Source organism: Paramisgurnus dabryanus, chromosome 1 (genome assembly GCF_030506205.2).
Source record: "Paramisgurnus dabryanus chromosome 1, PD_genome_1.1, whole genome shotgun sequence".
NCBI lineage: Eukaryota > Metazoa > Chordata > Actinopteri > Cypriniformes > Cobitidae > Paramisgurnus > Paramisgurnus dabryanus.
The window spans coordinates 35,496,019-35,516,461 of NC_133337.1; the positions used below are offsets into that span (position 1 = coordinate 35,496,019).

At 37.5% G+C, this 20,443-nt stretch overlaps 1 long non-coding RNA gene across 1 annotated transcript in view; it reads right to left on the minus strand.

The window, feature by feature from the left end:
- Positions 1-20,443, minus strand: part of LOC141282196 (uncharacterized) — a 31,308-nt gene that overhangs the window by 9,304 nt on the left and 1,561 nt on the right. Inside the window, exons 2-3 of the long non-coding RNA XR_012336719.1 lie at positions 20,091-20,162; positions 17,109-17,174 (exon numbers count right to left, since the gene is read on the minus strand). This is a non-coding gene — a long non-coding RNA (uncharacterized lncRNA). The remainder of the gene's footprint in view (positions 1-17,108; positions 17,175-20,090; positions 20,163-20,443) is intronic.

Below are 20,443 nucleotides of genomic sequence, written 5' to 3' on the forward strand. Positions count from 1 at the left end.
CAAACTGGGTGAGAGATGACCATCGAGCATGGGGAATTCTGGGAAAATGAAGTGTGCAAACATTAGCAGGACCTTCTCCCGCTGCCCTAAGTGGGAGTCAAGTACTGACAGGAACAGTCTTTGGAGGTAAAACATCTGTCACAATTTGCAATGAGATTTCATCTGCAGTGACCACATATACAAAAACAAGTACACACACTGCAGCCGTGCCCGGGCACCTGAGATCCTGCCTGGGTTTTGGTGGGGAGAGGTTGCGTTTATAATTAGCTGAGCGTGCTGCCAATCATGTTTTTAAATCATTCAGGGCATACCTCCCTCGCGCCTCCCTCCTACAACCGATTGAGGTTTTGACCATGCCTCGATGAGCAGCATGTTTAGAATTACAAGCACTTGTGATCCACTACAGTACTTTATTGTGGTAATGACGCAGAAAACTGACTTATTTTGTGGCTTATTTTTACAAATAAACCTATTTACGCATTCACGTAAACGTGCCAGTACTGTTCCGTGCAACTATTTTAGACCTGTCCAGCTGTTTTTTTTTTTTTTAACAATCATTGCAACGAATAAATAGTTCAAACGGATGATCTTACTACAAAAAGAATTATACCAAAACCACATACCAAAACATGCTAGTGTGAGGTCAGCGTTCGGTCTCTGTGTTCCCTTGACTGCAGGTGTTGTATCACGACCCGGTTGTTGTTTTTATGGCTGTTGTTTTCCATATTTATCGAACTACAAAGTTGATAAAAGCATGCACGACGTTCAACGAACACGACTGCATGAAGGCTCCTGCTGCTCATCAGGCATGCACACACACACACACACACACACACAAATGTGGAGGAGGGATCGAAAACCCTGATCCGCCCAGATCTCCCCGCCACACTCACGGCCTCCTCTTTCTGCTCTCTTCTCTCATGGCATTGACCTCTCATTACACACACACACACACTTGGTTTGTAGCAACCCACACACCACACCCTCAATCCAACACCAAATCTGGGCTGAGTTGCATCCGTATAAAACCGTTCCAGCTAAATCGAATTTTAAGCGCTCACCCCTCTTACTTTTCAAGTCTGATTCGCTTAAGACAACAGGTCACACTCTGGCACAAGGTGCGAAGCGTCTACGTCACATTGCGCCATGTACGTTAGCCAATCACGATCGCCGAGCGCAAAGACGGTACGTTTTACATGAGAAATAGCAGCACACGGTCGACTGTGCAAAGAAATCTGTTCTTCCCATTAAAACACAATACAATCCCTTAAAGTTTTATTCCCTCTCAAGTTCTGTTCTCTGTCTTTACATGTCAGGCGGACCGATTCTGTGTTAATTTTTCTGCATGTTTACTAAAGAACGTGTAAGCGGGAAGTCGGGACTTGGCACGCGTGCAGTGTTGTACATTGCATTAAAGTTCATTTGAGGATACAATTTTGGTTTTGGGTCGGCTGCCAACTCCCAAACAGCGAGCTGTTCTGTAAGGCCCCATCCTTCACAAGGCTCTGAGACAAACGCCAAATGATCAAACGCCAATCAAAACAAACTCTTTATGGTACTTTTCAGGGCTCAACCTCAGAGCACTTTAATGCACCATCGCTGAGATCATTTTTAAAAGACTCTCATGTGATTTGAAAAGCTTGTATGTGTTCTAGGGTTAAAGTTACAAAAGAGCAATAATGACTACAGTGCGTTTTGGGTTACCGTCATTGAAAGGTTAAAAAGGCAGAGGCGCAAATACGACATTGGGCAATTTGCATGGCGCGCCTGGTTGCTTTTGCAAATGTCAGCAGTTAATAATTATACCTTCCGAAATCCAAAATTATGTTAGTGCTGCACATCTGACACAGTTTAGAGATATTTAAATAATACACTATTAGAATAAAATGCTTTGCACGGCAGCATACATTACTGCATATGTTATTCCACTTACCACGACATCCTTAGGGAAATACAGAAAATAAAGTATGCATATTAACTATTTCAACCCCGAACATTAGATCAATTATTGCAATATTGTGTAATAGCAAAAATAATACAATGCAATATTTGGATACTATATGTTAATGTTAGCGCATTCTACATTGTATCACTAAAATGATCATTCACAACATTTTCTGACTGATGATCAGCATGGCAAAATCTCGACTAGAATAACTTCAAGCATCGGAGGGAATCTGCAGCCATGTGTTGCACACGCCCATCACCAAGCCCCAATTTTCCGCCCATAATTGTGCTTTTGTCGAGAAGGGAATGAGTAAAAACTAATAACATGAGCTTTTAACCAACACATTTTCATCAGTGTTATGGGAAAGCACCAAGTGCCAACTGCTCAAAAAGCAACCTGACACTCCTATAAAACATAAAATAAATTATGACACATAAACACAAACCCAGCTAAGATTAAAAGATCTCAAAAGGCCCAGACCTGGCCTGGTTCATCAATTTAGATTCCTCATTTACTGAAGATCATCATCATCATCAGGCCATAACAGATAAAGAAATACAAGCGCATATAAAATGACAATTAAACAGACACCACAGATTCAAAACTGCCAATTTGAGTGCTAACATTTCTGTAAAACACAGCATTTACTTTTTGCGCATCAAAGAAAACGGCTTGTAAAGTGAGTAACAAATCAAGATCTGTCCAACCTTATTTTTTATGTCACCCATAAGACATAAAAAAGGCATTTTAAATGCATTTTTTTCTGTCCGCTCAGAGGTAGCTGTGAGTTTGCAGCGGTGGTGGTCTCTCCCGGGCCCCTGTGGGCACGTGTCTACAGGACTCCTCAATTACAGAGGTGAAATCTGAGGTCAAACTCTGAAGAGAGAGGAACAAAGGGCACGACCCACAGGTCAGAAGTGTTAGGCTGGGAGCGGGCTGGTGTTCATTGAGAGGGAGTGTGCTGTTTGCTTTGTGTAGGTAAAGAGCACTAAAACAGACAAACAGAGATTAAGAGGTGAGCCCCTTAGGTCTGTCACTCACAGGGCCCCTCCATCAACCCCGATTAACTCCCCTGACCTCCGCCTGCCATTATGAGACATTAAATGACCTTTACGCCTCGCCGTGGCCCTGACAGAAATGAGAGCCGGTGAATGAATTTTAACAATTATGATACATACACAATATAATATTTTTAATAAAATCAAATATGTATAATATAAAATTATTTGTAGAAAAGAGTAAGCTCTTATGCTGAATTTAGACTTTTGGGAAAATGTATTAATTAAATATTAAAAGCAACTACAACAAAAAACATAGTAAGCACAATAATAAATTGAAATGTATAATTTATATTGTTTAATAAGAAATGTATAATAAAAAACAAGGTGAAACCAGCTAAATACCTCCACTTTTAAGTCAGTTTTAAATAAGAAATTAATTGTTTTTGTGTTAAATGAGTCTTAGTTAAAAGCTAAGAATTCACTGGCAACAATTACTTAAGCTTTACTGATTATGATGGACTACACCGTATAAATCTACGTACAAAGACAATAATTAAATCCACAACATGTTTGAACCGATTCATTGGCCATAAAGTAACATTTTACCGGTTGCATAATTTTAAACAAATACACACACCTTGTTTGATGCCATCTAACAGACAATATATGCCAGGTAATCTTTCCTGTTGTCCTGTCAGTTCATGTGAGCACATCATCCTGCTGTACCAAAATACTGCTGTACCAAATGCTAGCAAACGAAATAATACCACATTCCCCCAATTTTAAAACAATATAATCTACACTTCTCTGAAATGTTTCGATCACACCTTACTTTGAAGAAGTGCAAGCAACAATATTTCAAAAGTAGCAAATAACGTCTCTGTCGACGAGGAAAAGTTTGTGAGCTCGATTATTGCAGAAGAAAGCAGTTAGGATTAGCGTCAACATTTTGGATCTGTCGGGATAGGGCTGCGCGATTTTGCAAGGGTGGGGCAGCTGTGCTACAGTTAAGGTCTGAAATCACAAAATGGTGGACAGTTACACAACATGGCGGTCATCTCTGATATGAGAAGGCATCTATGTAAGTTCAGGCAGGATGGGCCATACTGCTTTTAATTGTGCAGATACTGATATTACAAATAAAAGTAGCATCGTTATGTTTTGTAATGAAAAAATCCAGTGTGTTACGATTGATGCGGCATGGTCAGAGAGCGGGTGTAACACCGAATGCGTGTTAAGAGAGCCAGAGCATTACACTGATGGCCAGCTCATGCATTGATTACAGAAAAAAAGGCAACATGGAAATTTTGTTTAAAACACATTAATCAAATACAGCAAAAAACATGCTCATAAAATAAATTAGAAATATCATAGAATAGTTTTATATGTATTTTATATTTGACCTATAGTTTGGGTCTAAGCAGTGTTTAGATTTTGATTCTAAAAAAAATTAAAAGTCACAACATAGGAAAAATAAAGGTATGGATTTTACATCAAGTGTTTATTATAATAACTGTGATAAAGAAAAATGAAAGACATTAAAATGGCATGTTTCAGGAATAACTCTTTAACACTAACTATTTAAAACTTTGTACAGAAAAAATGTTTGAGATATTTTGCATTTAAATGTATTTGCATTTTTGCATTCTATATAATAGGTTTATAACAGTAAATATACTGAGCAAGTGTTTCTTGTGATTTTTTTTATTGAGGAGTAATGTTAGTCTCTGTTAAATATTACAAACAGCACAAATATTACAGAGAGCAATTTACATTGTGTAAAATAAGTAATATGCCACGCAAAAGAAAAAAAACGAACACAGTGTCAAATGGTAAATGACATATAAATGTGCAAAATGAAAAACAAAAAATGTCCATATGTTTTATTAAAAGTGATATTTTGTATTTATTATTTGAAATAAGAGGAAACATCTGCATTGTCCCAAACTAATCCTTAATGATTTTTTTTCTTTTTTTGTTTATTTCTTCCTCTTCTGCACTTTGACAAAATGATAGAAAAATTGTAGAATTTATGTCTTTGCTTAAATACTTTAACGAAAGCCTGTAAACTTCATTTGTCCTCATTTTTCTTTCCTTGGCAGTACACGGAGACTAAACAAAGCCAGAAGCTTGTTCCTATTAGCGTTTAAAGAAAAAGGTTAAAAAAATTTGGAAGCAGCTTTTAAAATATTGCACTTTTGAATGTGAAAAAAAATAAACTTTAAAGAAAAAAAAAAACACAAATGTAGTGCAAATTGCTTGTGTAAAATATCTGAGAATATTTATCCCATCTGTCCCTGATCTCTACGTCTGCAATGAAAATAAAAATTTTAATAGCTGTTTATTTGACTTGTAAGCATAATAAACTGTATAAAAGGATTTAACAGGAATAATCAATTAGCTAATCTATTTATTAGTTAATAAAACATTCAAATCTTTGTTATTAAATATTTATTATATGTATAGATTTTCCCTTAGTATTGCATTGTTAAATAAACTTTTTTTTAAATTAATAAATATGTATCTCAAACTTTGATTTGAAGCTGATAAAATCCTGACCTACATACTGAAAACTACATTACATAGAGTTTATTTCTTCAAATCAGTGCTATTATGATTTTAAACCTTGATATTATAAGTCTTGCTTATGGTTACGAAAAGTTAGAATTAGAAAAAGTTACAAAACCAGGTTACTGTGCATATTTTTATTATACAATTCGTGAGTGCCATGCTGATTTTTTACACTATCAGGTACAACAGCCAGCAGATACATACTACAGAAACCTAAATTAATTCTTACAAAGGTCTTAGTTTTAAATTAGATTATGTTTGACGTAGTTTAATATGCCTGTATCTGACAGCTAAAAACAAAACTACTCCTCTAAAAGTAACTCACCTTAAATATTGTCTTGTGAGAAAAGTAAACAAAGATTTAAAAAGGAAAAACTTTCTACGTGTCCACTTGATCAGAGCTCACTCGCACGGCTGCTAGCTGCCGCATGCTGGAATCTCCAGACCTTTCTGCTGTGCACTTTGTATTTGGTTCTGTGGCATTATCCCACAATTCGATTAACTCTGAAACTTCCAAACACTACTGGACAAACGGTGGTTTGGATCAAAATAAAAACATGATACAAGTGCGACGCGACAAATGAAAATCAACAGGTGGATCATTTATTAAGGGATGCAAGCAGTTTGTGAAAACAAAAAAGCGTGCGGTGGGGGGGAGAGCACAAAAACACAAACCAAATGAGTTGTAATTTCAGCAGATGACTATCAAAATGAACTCCAGCCCGAAAAGTTTTCAACAGTGTTAAATTATATAACTTCTTTCTAATGCATTAACATTTTACAGGGGACAATTTTGTGAAGAATAAAATATGTATTTGTTTTAGTCCTTAAAATATAAAACAAGACTTTGACCTCTGCATACAGCACAAAGTAACTGCTACATCAGTATCCAAATATCATTCAGTGCTGATTAATTCCTCCTAAATAACCTTCAATGTTATCTATTCCTCATCATTCCAAATAGCTTCAGTAAATGTCCAATCTGAGCTAGTGTTTCTTTCCCAAGTTCAGAAGGTGCATTGTGTGTGTGTGTGTGTGTGAGAGAGAGAGAGAGAGAGAGAGAGAGAGAGAGAGAGAGGAACAAGAACAGTTCTGGCACTTTAAAGGGTTCTGGCTTTTAAAATCCGGTGCAGCCTGCTTTTGCAAGTGCCACGTCATTTTGCCTCCGAATATACGAGACCTCCAGGATCTGCCCCAGCTGAGCCTTCTACACCCAAGTCAACCCTCTGTCCTGCAACCTTTAACTGCGGGAGCGAGGGATGTGCTGGGCGTAGTCTATTGGGTGCACAGGAAACGCTCTGACATAAACTAGAAGATTAAATTCTTTACATATAAATGTATTATTATGTATTATTTAATAATTATCATTATTAAAATGTTAAAACCGTTTTTAGTGATGGGATTTGAAGACCATGAAATAAACTTTTCCTAAACACGAACCGGGCACATCTTCCCACTAAATTCAGAAAGTATGTACTGTAGCTGCTAGATTTTGCAGCATCTGTTGGCAGTCTTCGTTACAAATAATTTAGGCCAGACTAGCGTCTGTAGATGGTCTTGGTTACATATACTTTGAACAAGATTGAATTAAAAATGTCATAAAAACAAATTCATTATATTATTGCAACAATGTTTTTAAATTAATCTTTTTATCTATTAAAAATTACATTAGGTAAAATCAGAACGGGAATCTCATGCCTCTCATGGTAATCACCACAACACTAAGGGGTGGTTTCCCGGACATGGATTATCTTAAACCAGGACTAGGACCAGGATTAGTTTAAACTAGTTTTAACAAACATGCCTTACTAAAAACATTACTTGTGGCAAAACAAAGGTCACTGACGAATTTTAAGATATGTCCGTGCAAGTGGTTTTCAGTTTGGACTGCTCTTACATTTATTTTAGTCTAGGATTAGTCTAATCCCTGTCCGGGAAACCGCCCCTACATGGCTTAAATCTATAATAACAAACTTTTCTAGATAAACTGCATTGAATGTGCCACTTGTCATTGCTGGTGTTCAAGGACATTCTCCTGGTTAAAATTCATTTTTAAAACTGATTATAGGTCAGTCGACGCTCATTATCGCAAACGTATTATCTTGTCATAGTTTTCTCTTCTTATTTTCCTGTTCCATTAATTGTCTGTGCTTGAGTGTTCCCCGATGGGAATCCCAACCTTTAATAGGCTGAGGTGAACATGGTGCAATATCAACCCGGTGGGTGCAAGGCGACGTAGGATCTAAGGCCTGCATCTGCTGAAGCATAATAGACGTGTGCAAGTCTGCTCATCAGACAGCAGAGGCATTTCAAATTTCTAGTTTTACTTGGAATAACTACATTGCTAAAGATCTGTTTCAGCTTAAACTGCATTACGCATTTGAAGAACTTAATCTGATCCTCCTTTAGGTAGAACTTTAGATAAGAATGGAATAATAAATCTGCAGCAAGACAAATTCACTAAAATGGGATCCAGAATGGAACAAGATAAGACTTTATTGACCCTCAAGGGTAAATGAGGAAGGAAAACATCTTTTAAGGTTCATTTATTTTGGTAAAAAGTTTTATGGCTGTCAGCATTTGAGAGATTAAAAATGGACCGTCCGTTCTCCCCGTAGGGTTTTTTTTCTACAGTCCGGTGTAGTTTAGGTTGGTTGGGGGGGCTATAGATGTCATGAGCGTGCAGGCCGTAACAAAAGCAGTCTTTATGTCGTATGCATGCTGATCCAGCATCCTACGCTTTGTGCTGCGTTTCACACGTCAAGCCCAGAGGGAAAGAGAACAGGTCGCAGGAGAGATGCAGAGGTTGACTACCGCCTTCCTGCGGCCACAATAAAAACACACTTGCAAATGCATTATGATGTTAAAATATCAAATAGCCTGCAAAACAAGCTTTATGATGTAACATCTAAATTAAGTGGTTTTAATCTAGTTACGAATATTATGTAACCCGACTGAGTGCCGTAATGCCAAAATAATTTTATAGATCAGGTAAAAAAATCTAATTGTAAAAATGGCATTTTTTAGCTTTTGAAGACACATGTACACTAGGGCAGCACAATTAATTGAAAAACTAATCGCCATTATAATTACGGGTAAAACAATTACATAATCGTCAAAAGCCTCAATTACAGCTGTCCATTTGTGCTCATTTCTGTGCGTTTTTAGTATGTTTGGGCACCAAATACAGTGGTAAATTAGAAATTTTAAAATTGAGTTGACGTGTCCTTCAGCCATTTGTTTTTTTATTTTTACATAACTTCCATTATTATTTGTTATTTACGTTATTTTTTTTTTTAGTTATGCACTCCAAAAGTTCAATGTAAAGTCTATGAATCTACAATAATTATCGCAATTACAATGTCAAGGTGAATTATCAGCAATTATGATTTTTGTCATCATCTTACTGTACACTGTAAAAATTATGTTAAATCAACATGTAATTTTATGTCAACTAATTAAGTCTAACAATTTCAACTTGTTTTTATAAGTTATTTCAACTTATCACAAGTCAAAACTTAAAATAGTAGGTTGAATTTACTTTAAAGCTCCAGTGTGTACTTTTTTTAGTTTATTCTTAGCAAAAACCCATGTTTTCTTCCAAAAGTATGTGCTCATTCATGTGTAATTACTTCCACCCCACTAATCAAAGTATTCTCGTAAGTGTAGAATCTGCTATTTAAAATACATACCGCCGTAGCGCTCTCTGGCTGAATCCATGTTGTGCCTCCATCTTTGAAATACATTCGCCGACGAGGGACATTCCTGAAATTCAAGCTCCGCCTTTCGCGCTTTCAGAGCACACTCAAGCTGGCCGCGAGCTGAAGCCTACGGAGGTTGCATGTGTAGGCGGTATACGTCATCAAGACAGTCTTATTTCAGAATATTAACAATTATAAAGCTGACATTTATTCTTAGTTAATTGTAAATTGATGTAATATGCTTATGACTTGCGAATGTAATGCTCAGTTAATTTAAATAAACCAGGCTTGATGACGTATGCAGCCCGGATATGCGACCTGCGTTAGACTGAATCCTTCGGCCGCACGCCGTGATAAACCTGCGATCTAATGCTTTGAAAGCCTGTTGAAGAACTATTCTCGAGGACATTAAAACAAGTCGCCAAGGAAGCGAAACAGGGATTTTAAACGACAACGCGACAGGAAAAACATCAAGACCAAAGTCAATATTGGAGTTAGTTTTCCAAGATGGGGCTCATTGGACTCAAGTTACTTTCTATCTTCACCACAGGTAATTCAGCATATTCGTTTACATCTATACAGTTTATGTTGTAAACTTGAAGTTTTATAGTTCCTTGGCTAACTATAGCATGGGTATGCGTAACACTTGTTAGTGTAAACGTTCATGTGGTTTAATGTCTTGGAACAGCCACACGCCGTCTCTCCGCCCATTTATGTAATCTGAGGTACTGAGATAAATGTTTTTCATCTTTTCTGAACTCTAACACAAACACACGGTGTACAGCGCTATTTTTAGCCTTTCATTGATAAAAGCGTCTGATCTGCGCGTCTTTCGTTTCATTTTACAAGCGTGTGAAAGTTGAGCGATCTTATTACCAATATCAGAGAAAGCTCTTACATATACACGGACATGTAACGTTTACTTAAACATAAGCATTGGACTCTGACATATTAGTTCGCGTCCATTTAAACCCGTCATTACTCTAGCTCATGAGTAAATGACAGGAGAGGAACTGGTCCACAGACCATCTCCTCAGTAATCTGAAGAGAAGCGGTCGAAAATGGACAAAAAGAGACCGATTTAAACACCAAGTGTAAACGTAATGTCTCTCTCTCGTCCACTTGTGATCTGATCGATGAAAACACATCTTAATACCAAGTTTAACAGCCCCTGTGATATTTTTCCTCGCGTGGATGAAAAAGGAGTGTCTAAGCTACGTTTATGATTGCTTTTTGTAACTTATGTGATTTTAAGCGGACATATCATGACAATCAGACTTTTTACATGTTTAACATAAATCTGTGTGCTTTGACGGATCACAGGCAAAGGACAATGCAAATTGTTCATTTTTTTTCATTGCTTTTGCTTTAGCTACTGGAAGCCATGTTAACCTTGGCATGACAGGGCCACCGTACTAGTTAAAACGCGTTCCGAATGGGGGGGGCTAGAAACTAATAATCAGTTGGTTGTCATATAGAGCTTTACCGCTAGATGGGAGTAGATCCTACACAGTGGGGCTTTAAAAAAAAAAAGTTGTTTTAACTTCATGCTGCATTTTTTTTACAGTATATGCACAAGATCAGCTGGTCTTGAGTGGTCCCATGTGACCGATTTGTCTCTAACAAGCAACATTTTATTTAAAATTAGGACAAAACCTAATCCAATGTCAAAACTTGACAAAAAAAATCTAATACATTTAAGATGCACATGCTGAAAACAATTATTGAAGATATTTCATATGTATAAAGTAAATTCATGCTGCATTCTTTTTTACAGTATATGCGCAAGATCAGCTGGTCTTGAGTGGTCCCATGTGACCGATTTGTCTCTAACAAGCAACATTTAATTTAAAATTAGGACAAAACTTTTAGTCCAATGTCAAACTGGACAAAAAAAATCTAAAACATTTAAGATGCACATGCTGAAAACAATTATTGAAGATATTTCATATGTATAAAGTAAATCCATTCTGCATTAGAAAGCAAATTTACCTGGTTTAACTAAAATCAAAAATATTATTTAATATGAATGATTCAATCTACATTAAATTACACACGTGAAAATCCTTTAATATATGTTTTACCTTGTAATTCCAATTAATCAAAAATTTTGTTTGATTTTAAATTACCACACTTGTATGTATTATGATAGGTACACATATGTAAACGGTGATTTAAAGTTGTTAAGAAGTCCACAGAGATGCCCGAGAAACTCTCTGAGCCCAGCCTGGGGTCACAGGGTAACCGTCCCACCCTGCACGTGTGCATGTATGCAGGATGGTGACCGAGGACATATGGAGAGTACAGAGTTAAAGCTCTGAGCTCACTCTGGGATTATTTATGAAGACCTGGTGCTCGCGATTTTCTCTATGTGTGCGTGTCTCAGAAACTATGTGTCAGCAGCGTAGCCATTCAAACTTCTCACAAACAATGGTCCTGAATGGGCTCTATTTAAGTACTGTAGGTAGACAGCTTAGTCTTATTCCTTACTGCACGGACCTACGCAGACGTATGCATGCACGACCACGCACGGGCTAAATAAGCATGTTCAAGTGTGATAATCAAATTATTGTTGGAGTTTGCTCGAGTGCTACCAAGGGCCTCACTTTTGTCTTATTCCCAGCTTAGAATTAATCACTCAGCAGACGTCTGAGGTGTTGCTACGTACACACGCATGCACACATGCATGCACAAACACATTCCCGGGGAGACGACCAGAGTTTATCATGACAACCAAGGAAGGGCAAAAGAAGGTTGAGAAAAAGGACAGAAAAGAGAATAAGAGAAAAGAGGGTTCCTCTGCATGTTAGCTTGGTCTCTATTGACCTGTAAACCTTTGTGACTGGAACAAATGCAAATGGCGCTGACTTGCTCACACAAAATACTAAAGGGCTATTCAAATGAGCCACTGTCAACAATGCAACAGTGGCCTACCCATGGAGCAGCTCTCGTCTGGTATTGAGAGCCAAAGTCCTTAGCTTGGGCCTTTAAAATAAATGCTAATAATAAACTTATGATAGCAAATTTACTTTACTTTATTTAGATTTGGTAAAAAGGAAATTTTTTCAAAACATTGAATTTACAAAATTCTGCCGACTGAAAGATTCACGTAACTTAATTAATGCAAAATATTTCTGAAAACATTTACTGAAAAAAGCTTTTTCTCATATTTACGTTTCAGTAAAAAAAATATTTTACAATATTTAAAATCGTGCAAGCTCAATTTTCCATTATATCAGTGGCCTAACAAGAGCTATTTTTTGCATGGTATTTGGTAGGAGTTACTGTAAGGGGGCCGATGTAATGAGATCCCATGACCAACCAGATATTACATCTTTTATCATCTCTGCTATTGAACAGTTTAAAGGCGGGGTGCATGATTTTTGAAAAACACTTTGGAAAAGGGAGTCGGGCCGAGTACCAAAACACACTTGTAGCCAATCGGCAGTAAGGGGCGTGTCTACTAACCAACATCGTTGCCTGGGTTGAATATGTGTGGGGCGGGTCTATCAAAAGAAGCTCCAGATTCGATTGGGGTAGGGGCGTGTTTGTTTAGGTAATTTCAAATATCAACATTGGCTTTCAGAGATCATGCACCCCGCCTTTAACTCACAGAATCATGGAAGACACCATTTTGCTATATTCAACCCACTGGGTGTCAGTATAAATATAAGATGAACAGCTAGTGCAACATAGACTAACTTTATATTAGTGCGTTTTCATTTCAAAATGCATTACTTTTGCTACGATTGCGCCTGGCATACACTTTACTTTGTAGTTTTCGGCCCTTGAAAACTCTGGCGTTGCACTCCAGTGTAGACGGACCTAGCCAGAGTCTTTTGTAAATGAAGGTGTGGTTGCCGTTAGTACCTATTGAAGGGCGTATTGAATTATTGCATATCCTTCTGTGATTCATCAAGCCTCTACCGAAACACTACCGAAAGATGACAATGACCAATCGCAACGAATGTGTGGAACAATAATAACATGGAGACGGAACTGCAGGCTTTACTGACTTTCAGCTGTTTTTAGGCACTATGCATTATGTGTTTACTCATGACGCAAACACCCAAAATAAGCGCATAAGTACTATGATAAACTTTTTTGCCACTAATGAGAACATATAACATGATAGTCGGCTGTAATGTGACAGTGCATCGTTTTTAAAGTGAAAGTGATTTTATTCCGATAAAACGAGGTTTGCAACAAAGTTTTTGCCCTAAATAATGCACTTAGTCCCACCAACCAGTGTTTGAAGTGGGACGGTACTCACCATTGCGCAGTTGTTCTATTTTAATCTCTAACGGTGTACCTTCACTTTTTTCTTGCGTTCAAGCACTTCTCACATTTCCGGTACTGTGCCGTGTCAAAAGCGTCATTAAAAGGATGGTTAATGGTAATAACATCATACTAGAGGGAGGGGGCACTAAGTGAATTATTGGATTTATCCATCATCTCGATAAATCACACAAAAATAAGACGTCTAGTAGAAGTTTTCTTTACTGATTTGAATACCCAGTGATAATATATGAGCCTGTCTTCAAATGTATCCTCACACTGCTAAGTAATCTACCGCATACACACCCACATTGTACCAGCAAAATCTAAGGGGCACATGGGAGTACAGGAACTTTTTCCGCCACTTCAAGCACTGCCACCAATCATATACCAACTTGTATTTAACATGTATCCTGTTAGATATATACTGTAGTGTTATAGGCATTCTGTTTTGAAATGCCAGTAGCAGCATGCAGTGTCCGCTTTCATAACATGCAGTAAAAAATCACACTCAAGTTATGAAATTCAATACAAACGACTGAAAAGGTTAAAACAGTTAGAACAATGTGGCTGCCTAGCACAAGAGGCAAGCTATTATTACAGCAATAATCTCTTTTAAACAGAGGTGTAAAGGTATACATTTCAGTACATACGTTTTTTTTGGGGGGGGGGGGCTAGTTTGTACCGAGTACAAACATATCAACGACTTTTACTTTTGGTGCTTAAAAAAATAACAAAACAAAAGAGCGACCTTATTCCACATTGTCTTCTCTTCCTTGTCAGTGTCTGATGCACATTCACGAAAGCATAACAACGCATTCACGTGTGTGAATTGACATAGGTCCGTGCATGAGCGCACCATAAACATATCCAAGTGAATTGGAAAGGTGCGGTTGCACTGCAAAACAGCACAACAGGCATTGTGTCGACAGACCGACGCACTCAATGACCCCTCTAGACATTAATTATGTCTATGTTTGCGTGGTGCTTGACGTGGGTGATAGGAGAAATGAAGAAAAGGGACACTGGGCATGTGCGTACAAGTGTAAAAGATTTATTGTTTAGTGTTTCGTTCTGCCATGTTTAAGAGGCTATTGTGATTATATTGATTTAATATTGAGGTAATATTCAATTTAATGTCTATTTTAGGAAATAAACCCTCACAAATCATCTTTAAACCTACATTGAGTAGGAGTAAAATACGCAAGTACTGTTAGAATATACTTTTATTGGAATTAGTGACTATGAAGTCATTTTTGGAGTCAAGATGTCTGTACTTTTACTTAAGTGTGGTTATCAGATACTCTTTACACCTCAGCTTTTACACTTGTATGCGCATGCCTAGTGTGCGTGAATAGTCATATTTCATGTGTTTACGGTCGTGTAGATTGTGGACAGAGATCTTTTCTGCCATACTGGTATACCGTTACAACCTTATTTGAAACAGTACTAGATGCAGGCATTTTAAAGTGTTTTGTCTTGAATGCACCGTGGAGGAAACATATATGGCAATCCATCAAAGGAAACCAAAAGGAACTGCTTAAGGCCAAGACAACAAGACAATAGTCACTTGAGTGTGTCAATGTTTTTTTTTACAAATACAGAACCTGAAATGTCTTTATTACATACACATGACACGTTTAAGCTTTTCTCTTTGACTACTGCATGCAAGATATACTATAAGATTTGTTAGATGTTTTTTTTTATTATATTCTATACAGCTAAATAAACTATGGCTTGATCTAATGGAAGAATATTTCTGCATGTTCTTCCACAGATATTCTGTTTATTATATTTCCAATTTCCAAATGTATTTATTTAGTGCTGTGGAATACTGGATAGTGAATCTCTACAATATCCCATAAATGGTACGGCTACTTTCCAAATAAATAAAATGTGAGAACTCATGCTTCACTTTTTATTAAGCGTTCGTGAGCATGATCGTTTTTTCTAGACACAAGGAAAATGTCTGTTTTTTGCTTTATCTGCAAAAAAAGACATTAAGTGCTAACAGAGGGCGCATCAGAACAAGCAAGAAAACATCTGGATGACACCTGCAAACGGCACATGACCTGAGAACACATCCACACTGCAGGAGACAAGGAAATGGGTATAATGTGTGAAAGAGACTGTTAGATGATGAAGTGATAAAGACAAGTGTCATCTCTTTCTTTATTTTCATCTGCTACACAACGTACAGTATGCAATAAAGATATCTTAAATTTGTCTGATTGTTCAGAAAGTTTGGTAATGCTGAATCCACATCAATAAACCCTCCTGGGAGGTACTGGGCTACTTTTCAAAACCAAGAGCAAAATATTTTTGCTTTTGTCATGCTGATTTCATGCACACAGAAAGCCATTTAACAACCAACATGTCATCATACACGTTGATGAACTGATTTAGATAGTCACAAAGAAGCCAGAAACTAAGCCTGCAGATGAACAACTTTACCACTGAAGTACCAATTATGTTTGATCTGCGTGGTTATGAGCACAGCCATCATTTTCAGACAACCGGTATACTGCAAATCTTCCAAAATCTGTCTCTAATTTCAGTCAAGATGATGAAATGAGAGACTAACAGGTTGATTCTCATCATTTTTTTGCTCTGCCCACCATAGAAACAAGCTCTCAAAGGGATGGCCTAGATTCTGAACAACCTCACAGTCTGATGAAAGGATTGATCTCTGTCTGATGTTCTGATTATGTGACTATGTATCAGAACATGTGGGATTACATAATAAATCGAATATATGTATGTATAATTGGAAATAAAATAAATATACACTATATAATACTATAATATACACACACACACACACCACACCTACCGCACACACACACAAAAATACATATACATGCATGTACATATATTTACGGAATATATGTATATTAATTTTTTATTTATATATAATTTAATATTTATTAGTCAAATATTTTTTCCTTAAAATGATACATGCATGTGTGTGTATTTTTAAATACAGAATTATTATACACAGTGCATACACATATATTGTGTAAACAAGAACTTTTATTCTGCAAATGATTAGTGGTGACTGTCTACACTGGAAATGTCCAACGATGGGGCAACGTGTCAAAGACGCGTGCCGCCATAAAATGCTCGGGCCAATCAGCTGTAACCTTTTCTGGTGCTAGACTTCAGCAACAGTAAAATTCATGCAAAATTGGCCATTTAAAAATAGTAAAAAAGAAGAATAATATATCAAACATCGATAGTTTAAAATATAAACTCAATTTAAATACTCAATCCAGTTTAAAACATTGCATTTAGGTTTGTCGCTATTCTGGCATGCAATGCCCACATTTTACAAGCCCGTCAAATCATAATAGATTAAATGAAAACCTCTCACCATTTATTCAGATTATGTTACATTATGGCAGCACATTGAATGACAAACTGAGATTCACGCAGCATTTCTCATTCATAGGCTGCTTTTGATAAAACCCTTTGCTAAATGTAAATATAGAAATTATTAATTTTTATCCCTGTGATATCAATTAAAACGATTTTAAATAGTTTTGACTATATTATCCATTTGCACTGATAAATGTGTGTTAAGGCCGGGTATTTGAAATTGTCTCTCACCTGCATAGTCCTGCAAAACTTGAGGTTCACAGCGCCTTTCGAAGTCTCTATGCGCGCTCCTCAAATCTGTGAACAACAAATTACAGCATTATTATTATGACTTTCTCAAAGTTAATGAAAAAGCATTAGTAAGATTCATCATAACAGCAAGCAACACAAAGCTATTTCAGTTTCAATAACTGCTGAGTCATTTCTACTGCCCATAAACCTCTGCAGCATTTTTTGAGGTCATAACCCGGGTCACCTGAATCTGAAATGTAAAACCAGAGATAATAAAACAGAAACCTGTTGAGGATCGTTTGGTTTGCTTGCTGGATTAACTAATTTCTGACTCGGGATCTTAAATCCTGCAAACCGTAGCCCAACAAATAGATGTTTTCCTCACAGAGAAAAAACCCTGCAAGTTCAGCCAAAACAGACAATACGGCAGTATAAGAAGCTAAAACACATGCCAGATTGCAGAAGGGCGATTCAGAACTGAGGCCTTGGCTTTTCTCCCTCTCTCCAAAATGATCTACAGTGGAAAGAAAAGCCTTTTCCCTGTCCTCAAGTGAACTCAAACATGAGCTTCCTGTTAGACCCTGGGAGGAAACACCCAGCACAGCAACCTCACACTAACAGAGGAAGGCCTTCACTACTGAATTCTTCTCTGCCTGCGAAATTAGGTCAAGTACTTAAGAGCTCCCTGCTTATACCCACAAGATCTCTCGCTCTCTAAAACTAATGCACACACACACACAGACATACTTACACACAAACAAATAAAAACGTGCATAACCTCGGATCTCCCGTATACACTCGCACAAGACAAACTAACTAACAAGATGCACACAGGACGTGTCACCTGATGTCTTCATGCATCACAGGTAACCACAACCACCAGACTGCAGAATACGTGCTATTCTGGCTGTCCTTTGCTACACCTGAATCAGAGAAGATTAACCGCATCCCCCCGTAATCTAACTCGCTGTAATGCTCTCGTCGGCCAAGCATCTTCAAGCGGCTCTTATTCACATCTGTGAAACCTTTTAGTGCCAGTTTCAGACAGGCTTCAGGCTGAAAGCTCGGGACACGCCCCTGACCTCAGCTGATACCATCGGGCCCTGAAATCATTGTAGTGCTTCTGTTCTAAAGAAATACACAACAGCGAGCAACCGATTGTGCGAATGTGTCAGGTTAGAGAAGGCACTACCCCTCCCCAAGGATTTTCATTTTAAATTACGCATGCTTTTTCGTAGGGTTAGCTGAGGTAAACCTGCCTGGATGCAGGCCAGGATGAAGACGTAGGACTGTTTGCCTTATTGTAATCTCAGAGGCCTTGGTATGCTTTGCTCAATTATCTTGCGCTCTTCAAAGGGTTTCTAGCCAAAGATGGCCGTAAGCAAGCGCTTGTCATTATTACCACACAGTTTCAAAAAGGCCGAATGAAACGCTCAGATTACAGAACTTAGGCTAGGTCATGTTGACACATTACAAGCTTGGCTTTAGGTCTTTGCTGAAATGCAGCAGGGAACGGGGAGAGCACATGGAAAAAAAGTCGAGAGCAAGCACAAAAGCAGAGGAGGGATGAAGCAAAAAAGTTAGAAAGAAAAGAAAGGACGAGAGAGAGCATATGACAATACCATACGCCAGATTTCTGTCATCTGTTGCAGAGAGTTTGGGGAGACATTCCTGTGGGATTGACAGTTTGGCGTGGCTATAGCGTCAGGGGCCAGTCATGGAAAGACACTTCCAGTGTGCACACACACCGTACGAACCCAGCCAGACGTGCCGCATGCGGGATCTGGTCTCGCTTTCTGCCTGGCCTGGGAGTTTGTGCAGGTTACGTAGCTGTATGTTCAATGGCGGTTCAGTTATTTTCCCCGACAAATTGAAAGGTATTTCTGGCAAGATAAGTCCAGTGCTGAGTGACAACATTAAGACAAGTGAAAACAGAATGCCAAAATGACTGGTGTCCTTTTTTTTATTGTTTTGAAATGATGACATCATGGATGTTGTAATCTTTTGTCAGGTGTATGTTAAGAAAACTGATTATGAAGAGGAGGAAAATATTATATATTTGCCTTTGGTTATCATGAGGGTGGGGTCATGTTTAGAGGGTTAAAAATCATGTACAACAGCTGAGAAAGCTTTTATGTAAAATCTAAAAACCTTGCAATTTCCATATTCTTCTTTTTTGCATTCGAGAGTTTTACACCACACTTGTAGAATGACTAAAGCTATGCTTCTGTTTCTTCTTCTGCGGTCACGTTATTGGTACCTAGTTATGAGTCTTTTACTTATTTACCACGGTGACGCACAAAGTACACTACTAAATCACAACCCTCAACAATCCACCATGCCTGCCAAAAAATACAGACAGACTGACAAGGAATTCAAAACACACATTTTACAAATAACCATGGGCAAATAAATCCAGCAGTGAAAAAATACAGTTTTCAAACTATGTTAAAAGTTATGTTATTTTTATGTGAAAAAGTTGGAAAAGCTTTTTATTCTTTTTCTGATTCATCTGATTCAAAAAAGGAAGTTTGAATGTAAGCGAGCAGGCAGCACAACTCGACTTGGTAATTGCACAATCAGCATAATAAATCTCTAAGGACATGGGTTAACATGTTATAGCATGTGTGCGCAACATGCAGAAGTGTTTGCTTGGTCAACAACCAGAAGTAAACCCTCGCAATAAGGTTTCACAAAACTATGCACTTTAATTCTAGTTGTAATGCAATACAAAACAATTCCTTTGTCCAGAAATGATAGAAAGAAATACATGCAGTTTACGCATCATTAATATTTCTGAATTATGGCATTAAGTTTGGTTTGATGTTTATGTACACAAAAGCTTATTGTACATACTGTATAAATCTACTTTCTATCATAAAACGGCAGTTTTGAAATGGTGACAATTTATATCACATAAAATATTTTCAGTGACTCACCCTGAAAGAATGATAAACTGTTTATTTAAAGACAAAATCTTACCCGATAAAAAGGTGGACGTACATTCCATCCCTGGGCTGAGTCCGAGAGAAATTTCACCATTTCAACCAAACACTGCAACACACACACAGCATTTTCAGAAAAAAAGCTCTATTCTCATTTACTTCCTGAACTGCACACAACAAAAGCAATATGCATTTAAAGTAGACAATCCTGTTCAACTCATTAGTTTCTGCATGGCATGTACTTAAATAACTGCACTATGATCTCTTGAAAACACATTCTGACTAAAAATGTCATATTGTCGTCTTTAAAGGATATCTGTATGTATGATACAAATCAGAAAATCCATAAACTAAGATAACAGTGCATGCATTTTAAATACGACACAAAAA